This window comes from Poecile atricapillus, chromosome 7 (assembly GCF_030490865.1).
Source record: "Poecile atricapillus isolate bPoeAtr1 chromosome 7, bPoeAtr1.hap1, whole genome shotgun sequence".
Lineage (NCBI taxonomy): Eukaryota > Metazoa > Chordata > Aves > Passeriformes > Paridae > Poecile > Poecile atricapillus.
In genome coordinates, this window is record NC_081255.1 from 7,359,405 (window position 1) to 7,372,354 (window position 12,950).

Here is a 12,950-nt window from a genome sequence, read left to right on the forward strand (position 1 = left end):
CAAGAAAAATTCAGGGCAAGGTAAATCAGTTAAGTCCTGGTAGTGCCAGGGCAGCCATTGGGTGTCTGTGGATGAGGAACCTCAGGGATTTTGTGGGGCTCTGTGCAGACAGAACCATCTCTTGCACTCAAAGAAGCTTAAAATATCAAAAATAAAAACAAGTTTCTAGACAAAGCTCACGGAGCTGAAGGGTTTCCAGTAGCTCATCAGTAATGCTCCCAAGGTTAATGATGCATTTGGATGTCTGAGCCCACTGCTCCTGCTCAGTCTCCTGCCTGTCTCAGAAAGGGTAGCCCTGTGTTCCTCTTGCCATTCTGTCTGCATAAAAGTGGCCAGGGAAAATATGAGTAAAATAGTTCATTCAAATAAAACAGTAAGGAAAAATTATTTATTAGGTCCAAGTTTAAAAGGGAAAGTATGCAAAACTCTAAATTCACCCCCATCTTCTGATCCTTTTCAAGACTAAAAGGAGGTCACAAATCCTGCAAGGCTTATACATTTATTATTTTCTCTAACTCAGTGCTTTGTGTTGCTATTTGATCCTTGAAGTTCTGCTTTTTCAACACTGAATATAAACAAGAAAATATGGGGGGTGTTCCTCCTGCCATGCATGTAGCAAGAAATTCCAAAGGAAATTTTTGGGAAGCATCAGACTGGTTCACCTTGAGCTCATCCAGTCCTTTATTTAAGCAAAAATTCTTTAATATATTGTTCTGCCTGTCACTTCTAGTTAGATAATGACATTGAATACTCTGATAATATGAACCCAGCATTTGTTCCTTCAGTGTGAAGGATATGCAGTGAAAATGTAATAGGCAGTAAGATTAAAGTGAAAATATGCTGCTGGCAAGGAAATAACAAATTGGATTAAGTCAATGCTGTTTTGAATGTTGGTAACTAGATGAATTTTAATTTTTTTCTCGTGGTTCTTTAAAAGAGCAATTTAGGCATACAACAGTTCATATTTTAAGGTTATGTTACTGTTTTAAATCTACTTCCTAATTCAGTTTAGTATTTTAAAAATGTATTATTCCCACATTGTGAAACTTGAAGCTGCGCTTTTACGCATATCCTGGAAAGCAAGAACTGGAAAAGAAACATCTAAAATAAGAGAATATTGTCACATGAGTGAATGTGCATAATCTGGCTGTAGATAAAAGGTAGGTTTTATCATAAAAAACCTATATAAAGATAGGTTTCACACCATCAAGGAGGTGAAGTTTCTGTTACAGCTCCTCAAAGGAACAGTGGGGAGCAAACCCATAAATGTGGGGGTTTTTGTGGGGCTTAATCAGGTCATGAAAGAAATGCCAGTATTGGTTAGGTGTCTGCAATGCCACGAGGCACAGCTTGGCAATGTGAGAAGGCTTGTCTGGGCTGTGGTCTCTTAAGAACAGTCTCAGACTGTTAAATACTGAAGCAAAACTGATCTTCCAAAGGTTATTTTTAAAATAGCATATTGGTACAAAATACTGAGTCCAGTTGTACTGCAGGGCCAAAACAGTGCAACTCTGAAACCTACTGAGAGTAGCCCAGAGCTTCCTTTGGTTACACCTACCAAAATTTGAGTCTGCAAGATGAGAATTCACATTACAATATCTGAACATCAAACAGTCTGAGGTTTCAAATACCTCTGAGCTTTTGTTTATCCTAATATAATTCATGGGGGTCTCAGCTACGCTGAAAATAAACTTTAACTGATGCAGTTTGTCCACAGCTGGACTCTGGTTCCTTTGTTGGTATTAAAGATTAATCAGAGCAATGGAAAACAGATATTTTGTACTAATAACTTTGTATAATTAGTTACAAGCTACAGAAAAATGCTCTTTTAATTTTCTCTAGAAGATCAGGCTGAAGATTTGAAGTCATAACACATTTCTTGTGGTAACCCAAATTGAAGTCATGTGAATCGAGAGCTGTAAGGGTTCCATTAGCACACATGGAAAGTGGGATTGGATCTGTAAGAGTATTGACAGTATGTCCTGTTCCTGTATTATTTTTTAAATTAAAAATTAAACAAAGCTTTCAAGTGGTTTGCAATTAGTTGACAGTGCCAACACACTTTAATTTCCATTAAACTGGAGCTGCCACGCTCTTCATTTTAAATGGAAATAATATTTTGGTGGTTTGACTAGTGAGCTTTTTTTCCCCTTCTGCCACTAAAATAAGTTTGTATTAGAGTGATTTTTTGACAGGAAATCCCTGTGAATATGTTTGTCCTGGTAATCTGCTGCTGCTTTAGATGAAAATTGCTATACCAGTCAACTTGTGGGAGGATAAAACTTCTTTATTTCTGTCAACTTAAATCCAATGTATGCTGCTAGATATTGGAATAAATGTGGTTAGTTCCTGCTTGGAAGCCTGGTTTAGGAAGAGATGTCTCATCCCAATGCACAAAGGCTGTTTCTCATTTTGTTGTGATTTTTTTAAAACAATATCTGGCTTTTCTGCTGAAATGTGTCCAATAATAGATGTGCATAAACAAATTTGGGAAATCCTCACTAGTACCTCAGACTTGTCATTCTCTCTTTCTTTCCCCAGCCCTCAAGGAAGTGACCCAGCTGTGCCAGGCTTCCCTCAGGGCTGCTTTTGGGGATCCTTCTGCTCATTGTCTTCCAGCCTGCTTCAAAACCTGCCCCTTCCATCTGCTCCATAGCAGCTTTTTAGGCAGAACCTGTCCAAGCATCCAGGGAACAGAATGAATTCTATTTTGCTGTTGCCACAAGAATTAACAGCTCCATCAGCCTGCAGCAGTCCTCAGTAAGACCACTGTTACCTGTGTTTTCCAGGATTGTAAGAAATGTTACTGATCCTAAATGGAAAAAAAAAAAAAAAAAATCACATTTAGCTAATGTGGAGCACTTGGTTGATCTTAGTTAGCACTCTCAGACCCCTGAGAGTCTGATACTTGAGTACATCATGATTTTTTTTTTTTTCCTTGATACAGCTTTCATCCAAAAGAGATTGCCAAATGCTTTCTGAATCACACAGAAAAAGAAAAATTCTTTCTGGCACCTACTGGATCAGCCAACGATAAGCAACCCATTTACCCAGCTCATAAAATACAGATCCTTATTTTCTTAGGACAACATCAAACAAAAAAATCCAATTCAATTTAATCTGCTGCTTACCAAGTTTGCTTCTCTTCTTACAAAAATGGCCAGTGGGTTTTTAGTTATTTCAGTGGGCATGACTTAATGCTTTGTGTTTCTAGTGGAAGGTGGTGGTGCCTGTGGTGTGTATTAACACACTGACCTGTGTCAGTGATTTAGGAGGCACCTCCCTAACAAAGTGTTTGGAGAACACTTTTCTAGAGTTCCTGTTTGGAGAACAGGACATCTGTGAGAAAATCTTCCCTCACCCTGGAAGAGCTGGGAAGAACGAACTCCAGAGCTGTATTTTCATAAAAGCCATTTGGGGTGTGTAATTGTCTAAATTGGTATAGGATTAAAACTCACACATGCTTTTTCTAGAGCTGTGCTTCTGTGGCAGATGGTAAAATTACCTCCTTTCTTTTTAATTTGAACCCTAGGAAAAAGTAGTGACGTACTTCCAAGTGGGGCTTGTGCCAGCGAGGCACAGCTTCTGTGGGATCTGCTAGCTCTTCTCCAGGGAAGGTTTGCTTTTTGCCTTCTGTTTGAGCACCATTTCTCTCCCACTGAGAGTTCCTGGTGGCCGAGCACAGTTTGCCACGTGTGAGGGATGTAGCTGGGGCAGGGCAGTTGCACAGGGTGGGCTGTGACAGTGAAAACCCTGAAAGCCCAGGCCAAACACTTCTGTTTCATTATCTTTTCCTAGCTCTCTTTTCCTAGCTCTCTTTTCCTAGCTCTCTTTTCCTAGCTTTCTTCCTGCTCTTTTCCTTCTTGTCTTTTTTTTTTCCCCCTTTTTTTTTTTTTTTTTGGCTGGTTTGATGTTGTAATCATTTCAGATTGACACAATTAAGCAAAATTCCACTTCAGATTGCTGGTGATCCCCCCTCTGTTTTATATTAACACTGAGAATTCGTCTGGTCCAGAGACTTTTTTTTTTCCCCCCTCTCCTGCCTGAGATTGTTCAAGAAATGTTGAACAGAGTGCTTAATGATTTCCAGGGCTTTCTCTTGACGTTTTAGTTTTGGAGAATGAGCGATGCCTCCGCTGGGGACTTCCCTGGCAGATCCATGTCTGAACAGCCAGGGCTGGCTTCCAAGAACATTAAATTCCAGCTGCTTTTCCATCCAAGGCAAGGTTAGTTTAGTATCCCCCTTCCTCCTGTGTCTTTACAGCAGGAGATATTCTAGCCAACGTATTCGTCATGTTTCTGAGCCTCCCTGCTGCTTGATTTATGCAGAGAGGACTGGGGAGAGAGATTCCAGAGCTGTGGGCTGAGTGTGGAGTCCCTGCAGGTGTGCAGTGGGGCAGGATGGGCCGGCTGGGCTGGGCTGATACTGAGTTACAGGTAGGTAACAGGATGTAAGGCTTTAAGAAAATTCACTTTTTCGGTTCTGGGAGTTTGAGTATGTGACACTCAATTTGGAATTTTAGCCCATTCTGACCTAAGTGACAAAGTTGAAACCCAAACTGATCAGTTGGTGTTCAAACCTGAGGTTTTTGCTTGCCTGTGTCTCACCTGAGCAGGGTGAGGTGTACCTTGTGTGATCTCTCAGAGCTGGTTTGACATGTGCAGCTGCCTGATAAAAGGCACCACGGTGTTTCTGGAAACCTCGAATGCAGCCAGTCTCCAGCTGGTAAAATTGTCATCATCCACAGCCTAATTGAGCTGGAAATTTACCCAAGTGGAGGATCAGGTCCAGTGTACACAGCTGGGAACCAAGCTGAGCTCAGTAACTATCTGTGCTCAGTCCTCAGCCCAAGCCAACTGGGCTGCACACAGATATTTCTCCTAGGTAGCAGCACATGGATCAATGTCCTCTTGTTTGCTTGTATCCATGTTGTCCCCTGCTCTCCTCACCCTTCTAACTCAGCAATCCTCACACCAAAAGGAAAAGGCATTGTAGGTGAAAACTGATCACCTTTTCCTGATGATTCAGAGGAATACTTTACTGCCTTTACACATTAACTTCTCCAACAGTGGTCATCATTTGCTGCAGACCTTTTCCCAGAACCCCAGAATGGTTTGTGTTGGAAGGGACCTTAGAGCTCATCTCCTTCCACCCCCCTGCCATGAGCAGAGACACCTTCCACTACACCAGGTTGCTCCAAGCCCCATCCAACATTTCCAGGGATGGGGGAGCCACAGCTTCTCTGGGCGACCTGTGCCAGGGTCTCCCCACCCTCCCAGGGAAGAATTTCTTCCCAATATCCCATCTACCCCTGCCCTTTATCAGTGTGAAGCCATTCCCCCTTGTCCTGTCACTCCATGCTCTTTAAATAGTCCCTCTTTTCCTTGTTTCAGAAAGAATTATGAGTTAAGCTTGATGTGAGCTGGGGAGGGAACAACAGCAATAGATATTTAGGGGTGGTTATTCCTCTTTGCTTCATAGATAGCACCATTACAGGCCAGAAAATTTAAGGAAGGTTTTGCTTAGCTCTGTTTTTTCTCTGTGACTTTGTGGTCGTAATTTTTCCCCACACTTGTCTACAGATCTGTGCTAGGACCCAGACCACTAAAATGCTTTCATTTTGGTCCTTTCCTGCCCCTGTGTATTCATCTAGCTTGGTAAAATGTTTTGTTTTTCTTTTTCTTTTCCTTTTTTTTTTCCAGAGTCTATGAGATCATTCAAGTATGGAGGCTTGGCAGCTTCTCCATATGTACAAAGACGGCTGTTTGAATGTCTGAGTGTCTTTCTGGCTAAGGATAAATTATTTGGTGTGTTAAATTAGGATTTGTTGCTTTATCTGGCATGAATAGGGTTCGTTTATTATCAGTGTTCCATCATGATTTACACTGGACTGCATCTTTGGGGGTTTTGCTTTTTCACATTTTATTACCTAAAAACATTGGTATTTCTTTTAAACAATTTGCTTATAGAAAGGACTGCAGGAGCGAGTTAATGTGGTTTTAAGGCCAAGAAAAGGCATTGCAAGACAGCAGACAAACAGGAGAAAATGCAAAAGTAATGGTGGGATTGGAAAAACAAGGTGGATGTTTGCTCAGGCTTAACTGGTCATTTACATAGTGGTCTGTGTAGAATTTAATAGTCACTATAAACAGTGTAATCCATGGAAAAGATGTACAGGCAGTTTAATAAACATGAAGAATTCTTAGTGAAGGCACAATTAACAAAAAGAAGAAAAAAAATAAAAGAAAAATGGTTAATATTTTAAAAATTCCGTTTTGGTTCCCAAAATGCCTTGTAAATTTCGAGAGGAAAAAATGCATTTAGTTCTAAAAAGATGTACCTAGATGGTCCAGAACTTGTGGCTGTTGTCAGCTTAGAAATTGGGTGCATTTTACACACACCAGTGATTCCTGTCTGGATGTCTCAGTCTTGGCTGGAGGAGCTATTTGCAGAGAGCCACTGCTGGAACTTGTGCAGTCCTTGCTCAGGGTGGGTGCTCTGCCCTGCTGAACTGCTTGGAATGCTGAAAGGATGGAATAAATGCTTTTATTTTATTTTTTTTTTTTAAATATATTTAATGAGCATTACAACTTGATTTACACCATCTGGGTTTAACTTGAAATAGTGTTACAAAAAGTAAAACATCTGTACATACAAGGCTAGAAAAGATTAATGGAGCTTTATTTGCTTCTAAATCCTCCAGTATAGATTAACAGCACAGACCACCTCTCTCCCTATTTTTGTTTAAGTTACACAGGCAGCCAGTCCATCTCCACTGATGCTATAACACATAATTGCCCTGGCTTGGGCCTCTTTATTTTCACACAGGGCAAACAAGTGTCAGTCAATATTTGCTTACATTTCTTAATCTTTTGTGTCCCACAGTGATTGTACATGTGCCAATCACGGTGCAAGTCTGAACTTCTATTTTGGGCAGTATTTGAAAAATGCTAAAAGCAGAAGGATTTGGTAAATGTACACAGTTTCCAGCACTGTTTGGTCTTGGTGTCAGAAGAATCAAGAAAACAAGATATTCCTGTTAATCACAAGGTGGGACATGTCATTAAAGCCCTGTGCTTACCAAAGGAAAATCATCCTTTGGCCATGTTTCAAACCAGATAATAGGAATGTCAAAATCTGTGCAAAAAAGCTTTCAGCCTTTACTGGTGCCTCATTTAAAAGAACTCATCTTCTGTTTGCACAACCAATGTTGTGATAAAGTGCTGGAGTAGCATCCTGGCCTCTGTGTGTGTCAGATACTTGACCTGCTGCCTTTTTTCTTTCCTGTTTTTCTCTCTTAGCAGCTGAATTTCTTTAGCGTTTCTGCGGATTAATTTCCAACATGAAATTGAGTTAATATTGGAGATGAAAGATAAGCGAGTGGGAGGGGGAAAAAAAAATAGAGCAATAGCCTAGAGGGTTGCCAGTAAGAGCTAAAGGAGTAACACCAAACAGTTGGCAAAGTAGCCTGTGGCTTCTTTGATAGTCCCTCATCACAAGTAATAAAACACCTTTGGAGTTGTTCTTTACCTACTGGTTGTAAATCCTAGTGTAAAGCTGCCTGTGTTTCCCAGAGTCCTGGGGACCTCACAAAAGCTTCTGCTCTCCCAGAGTCCAGCCCGCCCTGCACATGGAGAAGCAGAAATATCAAGATGGGAATCACTGAAATTCTCACTCTCTCCTTCAGGTTTTTGGTGTTGTAGAGATCTCTCTGAATGTGAAGCCCATATTTTAAGACAAAACACTAGCACATTCAACCTTCCTTACTTTTGCTGCGAGTCACTGCAGCTGTGGTATGTATGAAGCTGGTACTGTCGTACCCTTTTTAATGTGTTTTAAAATGTGCCTGGAGGCTTGGGGAATTTCTCATTTCTTTTATTTGTATTTTTTTAATTCCGGCTGAAATGCTCTGCTGTTTATATTTAAGCAAAACCTCCAGCAGGAATGAATAAAATCAAAGAGCATCATAATGTTGAGAGGCAGGTCAGAGGCTGACAGATAGGTCTGGCTGAAGGGGCCTTTTCACGAGGGATGGGGCAGGCAGTGCTTTGGGAACAGAGCAGCCCCTTTCCCCTCCTATCTCTCTCCGTGCTCTTTTTCCCTGTCATCTCTCCTGCCCCACATTTATCTCCTCTGCCTGAAGCTCATGTCAAAGCCAGGGTTTCACCAACAGTGGCAAGTTTCAGCAGCATCCAGAAAAGTGAGTCTTGTTCAGCCCCTTGGCTCTCGCTCCCTCCCGCGCTCCAAGAGCTGCCTCGCGCTTGGAGAAGCTGCTCCTTCTGTTTTCCAGTGGAATATCTGATGAGATTTCAGTTTCCACACCACCATGCCCTTTAATTCCAGTGCAGTTTTTAGCAGCCTGTTTTCAGCCAAGAGCACGAGTAAACTCCGAGGGCTTTTTCCCTTTGTTGAGCTCCCTGTCTCGAGTGACCTGGTGTCACATCCTTGGCTGAGGGAACCTTCTGGCCACAAACACGTGGGGTTTGCTAGGAACTGCTGCCTTTATCCAGGAAAGAATCCAACAAAGCGAGGCTCAGCTTTCACTATGCCTTCTCTGTGCCACTCTCTTCCAAAAAAATGCAAGCCAGCCTGGGCAGCAGTTCCGCAGCAGGCCGGTCTCACAACACTTCTGTGATGGAAACATGATGGGAAAAGAGGTTTCACTGCAAGGAAAAGCTGCTGGCAAAGGGGGAATAATGAATTTGTGTTTTATTTTGCTTCCCATGTTGTGCATAGAAGACCCATGAGAATTTTGCAGAGTAGAATAAAGGAAATTATTGGGGCTTTTTTTTACAGTGTAAGATGCCAGGCTTCCATGCCTTTGTAATCCTGGAAAAGCAGACCTTTAGCTATCCAAGGGAATTTGGGAAAACTTTCCAGCCAATGTTACCCCAGGTTAGGGGTGGTACCAGCAGCTGCAGGGAGTCTGTGCTTAGATGAGACCATCAGTTTCTGGCATGTATTTACCATCTTGACAAATAGTTTTAACTGATTGTAGAAAAACCTCCTGGGAGCTGCTGGGCCCTTGTTTAAGGTCATCTGCTGGTGCTGTCTACCAAGTGATTTTTGCAATAGGTATTTTCGCAAACTGAGTCTGGTAAATGAGATCTGTGGGTGATTTAATAACCTAGTGTATAATTCAGGGACTGGAAAGATGCCCCTTCATTTTTTCAATGTGCAGAGCCAAAAAAAAATAAATAAAAATAAAAGAGCCTTGGAAGGACAGTGGAGGAAAGAAGTTTTGCTAGTCCTGTGCCATGGGTTTGGATAGGGAAATGGGAAAACAGAGCATGAGAAAAGGGAACACTTACCCACCACACTCACTGTTTCTACCATCAGCCTGCTTGTGGTCTCTGCTCCTGTCCCTGGCCAAGCTAAAAGTATCCATCTGAAATCCTTCCTGGAGGAGATTTTCATACATTCCTCTTTTGGCCCAAGATCAAACTGTTTCCCAAAAGCCTCTGTTCCAGGCATGGCTTAGTGTTGCCTTTCAGGCAGGTGTACAGACAGCAGATTTACACCATCATTGTGGCACACCCACAAAACAGTATTTAGTTGCGTTTTGAACATCTCTTGCTGCCAGGAGATGAACCACAGTTGGAGTGGGATCTTTGAGTCCTCTCCGTGCTCTTTACACCTGGTCAATTCAGGTGCTTATAAACTGCTGAGGATGTGCACAGAAATATTTCCCCAGCTGCAGAGCTGGTCCCAGCAGGGGAAGGACATGGACCTGTTGGGGGTATCCAGAGAAGAGGCACCAGGATGATCAGGGGGATGTGAGGAAAGGCTGAAGGAATTGGGATTGTACAGCCTGGAAAGGAGAAGACTTTGGGGTGACCTCACTGTGGCCTTCCAGTGCCTGAAGGGAACCTACAGGAAAGATGGGGAGAGACTTTTTACAAGGGTGTGGAGTGACAGGATAAGGGGGAATGTGGATTCAAACTAACAGTGAGTAGATTTAAACTGGATATTGGGAGGAAATTCTTCCCTCTGAGGGTGAGGAGGCTCTGGCACAGGGTGCCCAGAGAAGCTGTGGCTGCCCCTGGATCCCTGGAAGTGTCCAAGGCCAGGCTGGATGAGGCTTGGAGCAATCTGAGATAGTGGAAGGTGTCCACTAGGATTGGGATGGCTTAGATTAGATCTTCAGAGTTCCTTCCAACCCAAACTATGCCATGATTCTATGTCAGTATGCCTTTTCTCTAAGTACTCTTTGCTCTCCATATTTCTGGCCATTAGATTAAGCAAGAAGTGTCCATTATGCTTCTAGATTTTATATTGATTTTGAAGGTTAAGTATTTATATGAACAGCTGGTTTTATTGGCCTGGAGTTCTAAGCTACCAAGGAGCTTTCCTACTGATTTTAACTCTTGCAAGCATTAGTTATTTCAGATTATTTATGGTTGGGCTTCTGTGCTTGGCTTTTTTCAGATAAGGAAAAAAAAAAAAAAGAAAAGGAAAAGGAAAAAAAACCTCCAAAATTGTGAGCCTGCCATATCCCTTCTTGCTCAAGCAGCAAAACCAAGTGGGAATGTCTGGGTTATTTCTGAGCTCCACTGATGTGGCCCTCCTCCATGAAAGCAGCAGGATGATGTCACGTTCAGCAGTTCAGGAGAGGATCAGTGCATGCTGCATCCAGCTCAGCACACCCCAGAGGTAACACCACGGGCTGATGCCCCAGAATAAGGCAAAGAATTACCTGATATTTGCTTTATATATATATATAAAAATGTATGTATGCATTTGAAGAATTGCTTTTACAGGCTCTGAGAAGAAGAGGGTTTTTGAAAGGAGTTTTGGTTCCTTAGGAATTTCTTTTTTAATCTTTAACAATTTTTTCCTTTGTGTTTTGCTGCAGAAGGTGAGGTTTTGGCCACAGGCTTGTTCAGAAGCTTCATACTTTGCTTTAGTTGGTATTTCTACTGTTTCAGTAGATGGGGGGGAAAAAAAACCAAAAAGCCAAAACTAATATTTGACCTTTCAAATCTGGTAATGTCTTTTTTTATTGTTGTTGTTTTTCCTTCCCTCTTACCCTTTTCATAGTGAAGAAGTAGTGTAAAATGTTCAACATTTGTTTCCAGGTGATCTGTTCTTTTTCATCCTTCTCCTTCTCTCCCTGGAGATGGAGGCCCCTGCCATCCTTTGAGATGTCAGGAGTTTTAGGAGATGATTTATGCAGCAGCATAAAATGGCGTTGGACCATGTAGCAAGGGTCAGACATATGGTAGCAATGATCATATACAATATATACATGCCCAGTAAAGCACTTTCCCTGCCTGTATTTGAACACATTATGACAATCTTTCGTGGGCAGCAAAATTCCTAAAATTTCATTGGGTATTCTGATCTTATTCAGGTTTGTAAATAGGAATGGGAACAAACAAATAACTATTTTCCTTGACCAAAATAAATAATGGAAATTTTAGTATGGAAATGAGATTACAGTCCTCATTTTCTTTTTTACTTGACTGTAGCTGTTGAGAATAGCAGCCCCTCAGGTCTCTGGTAATGTAGTCTTCAGCTCAAATAGGGATTTTAAAATATTTAAGCATCTCTCTCATGAGGCTCCTTGTTTCCTATTTGTTTTGTGTTGCTAAGCAATGCATTTAAACCCCCAAAGTTAAAATTTACAACTCTCAAATTGTCCCTCAGCCTTATTCTCCAAACCTCACATCTGTAATGGGTTTTCCATCTGCCAGTTTTCCCAGGTCGCCCCATCCATCCTCAGGTCTGCAGAGGAAAAAGCCTTGTGGTTGAGGGGGGGTGGGGGAGGGGGGGGGTTGCCTTATTTTCTTTTTTATTTTTTTATTTTTTTTGAACCTCCATCTGTAATTAATTTCTTGCAAAGCCACATCTGTCCATTTGGGGCAGGGAAAGTGGGGAAGGGGAGGTAAAGAGTGAAGTCACTCTCTCCCTTTCCCAGTAAAATGCAGGATTTGGCATGTGTGATTGCAGTTCCCTGGGGTATTTTAGCCTCTCCCTTCCACCCTGCAGCCCTTGCCACCCCCAGCTCCAGTGCAGCTCCAGTGCATGCCTTGCAGAGGGCAAAGCCCTGGAAGTTCTGCCTGTGTGGAGCTTGTGGGCTTGGTTGTGCTGCTGCCCACTTCTGACACCGCAGTGTTTCGACTACTGGGGTTCCTGCAAAAGCTGCTGGCATCCTTTGGAAAACTTCCTTCTGTCAATATTTGAATTTTCAAAAGCCATACTAAATAGCTGCCGTGATGTTTCGTTTTTAAAGACTTAAGAAATAGCCGCAGCGGTCCCAGTCAATATTCCTTCTCTGCCATCATCCAGTGCAGCTGTTCCAAAATATTTTTATGTTCTGCAGACCACCAGGTAGCTTTGAGCAGGAGCTGGGCTTGCTGTGAGGCTGGTCCCCTGCCTGGTGCCCTGCTCTCTGTGGTGGGGAAAAGCAGAAAGAACCAGCTGTCTTAGTTAGAATCATGGAATTGCTAAGGTTGGAAAAGACTCTAAGATCATCAAGTCCAACTGTTCCCCCAACACCACCACAGTGTTCACCTCTGAACTGTGTCCTCAAGTGCCACATACATGGTTTTTGAACCGTTTCAGGAATGGTGGTTCTCCCACTTCCCTGGGCAGCCTGGTCCATGGCTTGACAACCCTTCCCATGAAGACATTTTTCCTCATACCCAATGGAAACTTCCCCTAGTGCAACTTGAGGCCATTTCCTCTTGTCCCATCACTTACTAACCTGGGAGAAGAGCCTGACCCCCACATGTCTATAACTGCCTCTCAGCTTGTTGTAGAGAGCAGTAGGGTGTCCCCTGAGCCTCTTTTTCTGCAGACTTCACAGCCCCAGCTCCCTCGTGCTCCAGCCCCTTCCCCAGCTCTGTTGCCCTCCTCTGGACATGTTGCTGTTTGTTGCCCTTCTTTGCTTTTGTAACACATAAACACGAAAATGTTAGAACATGAAAACCCTGAAATCTGGGAA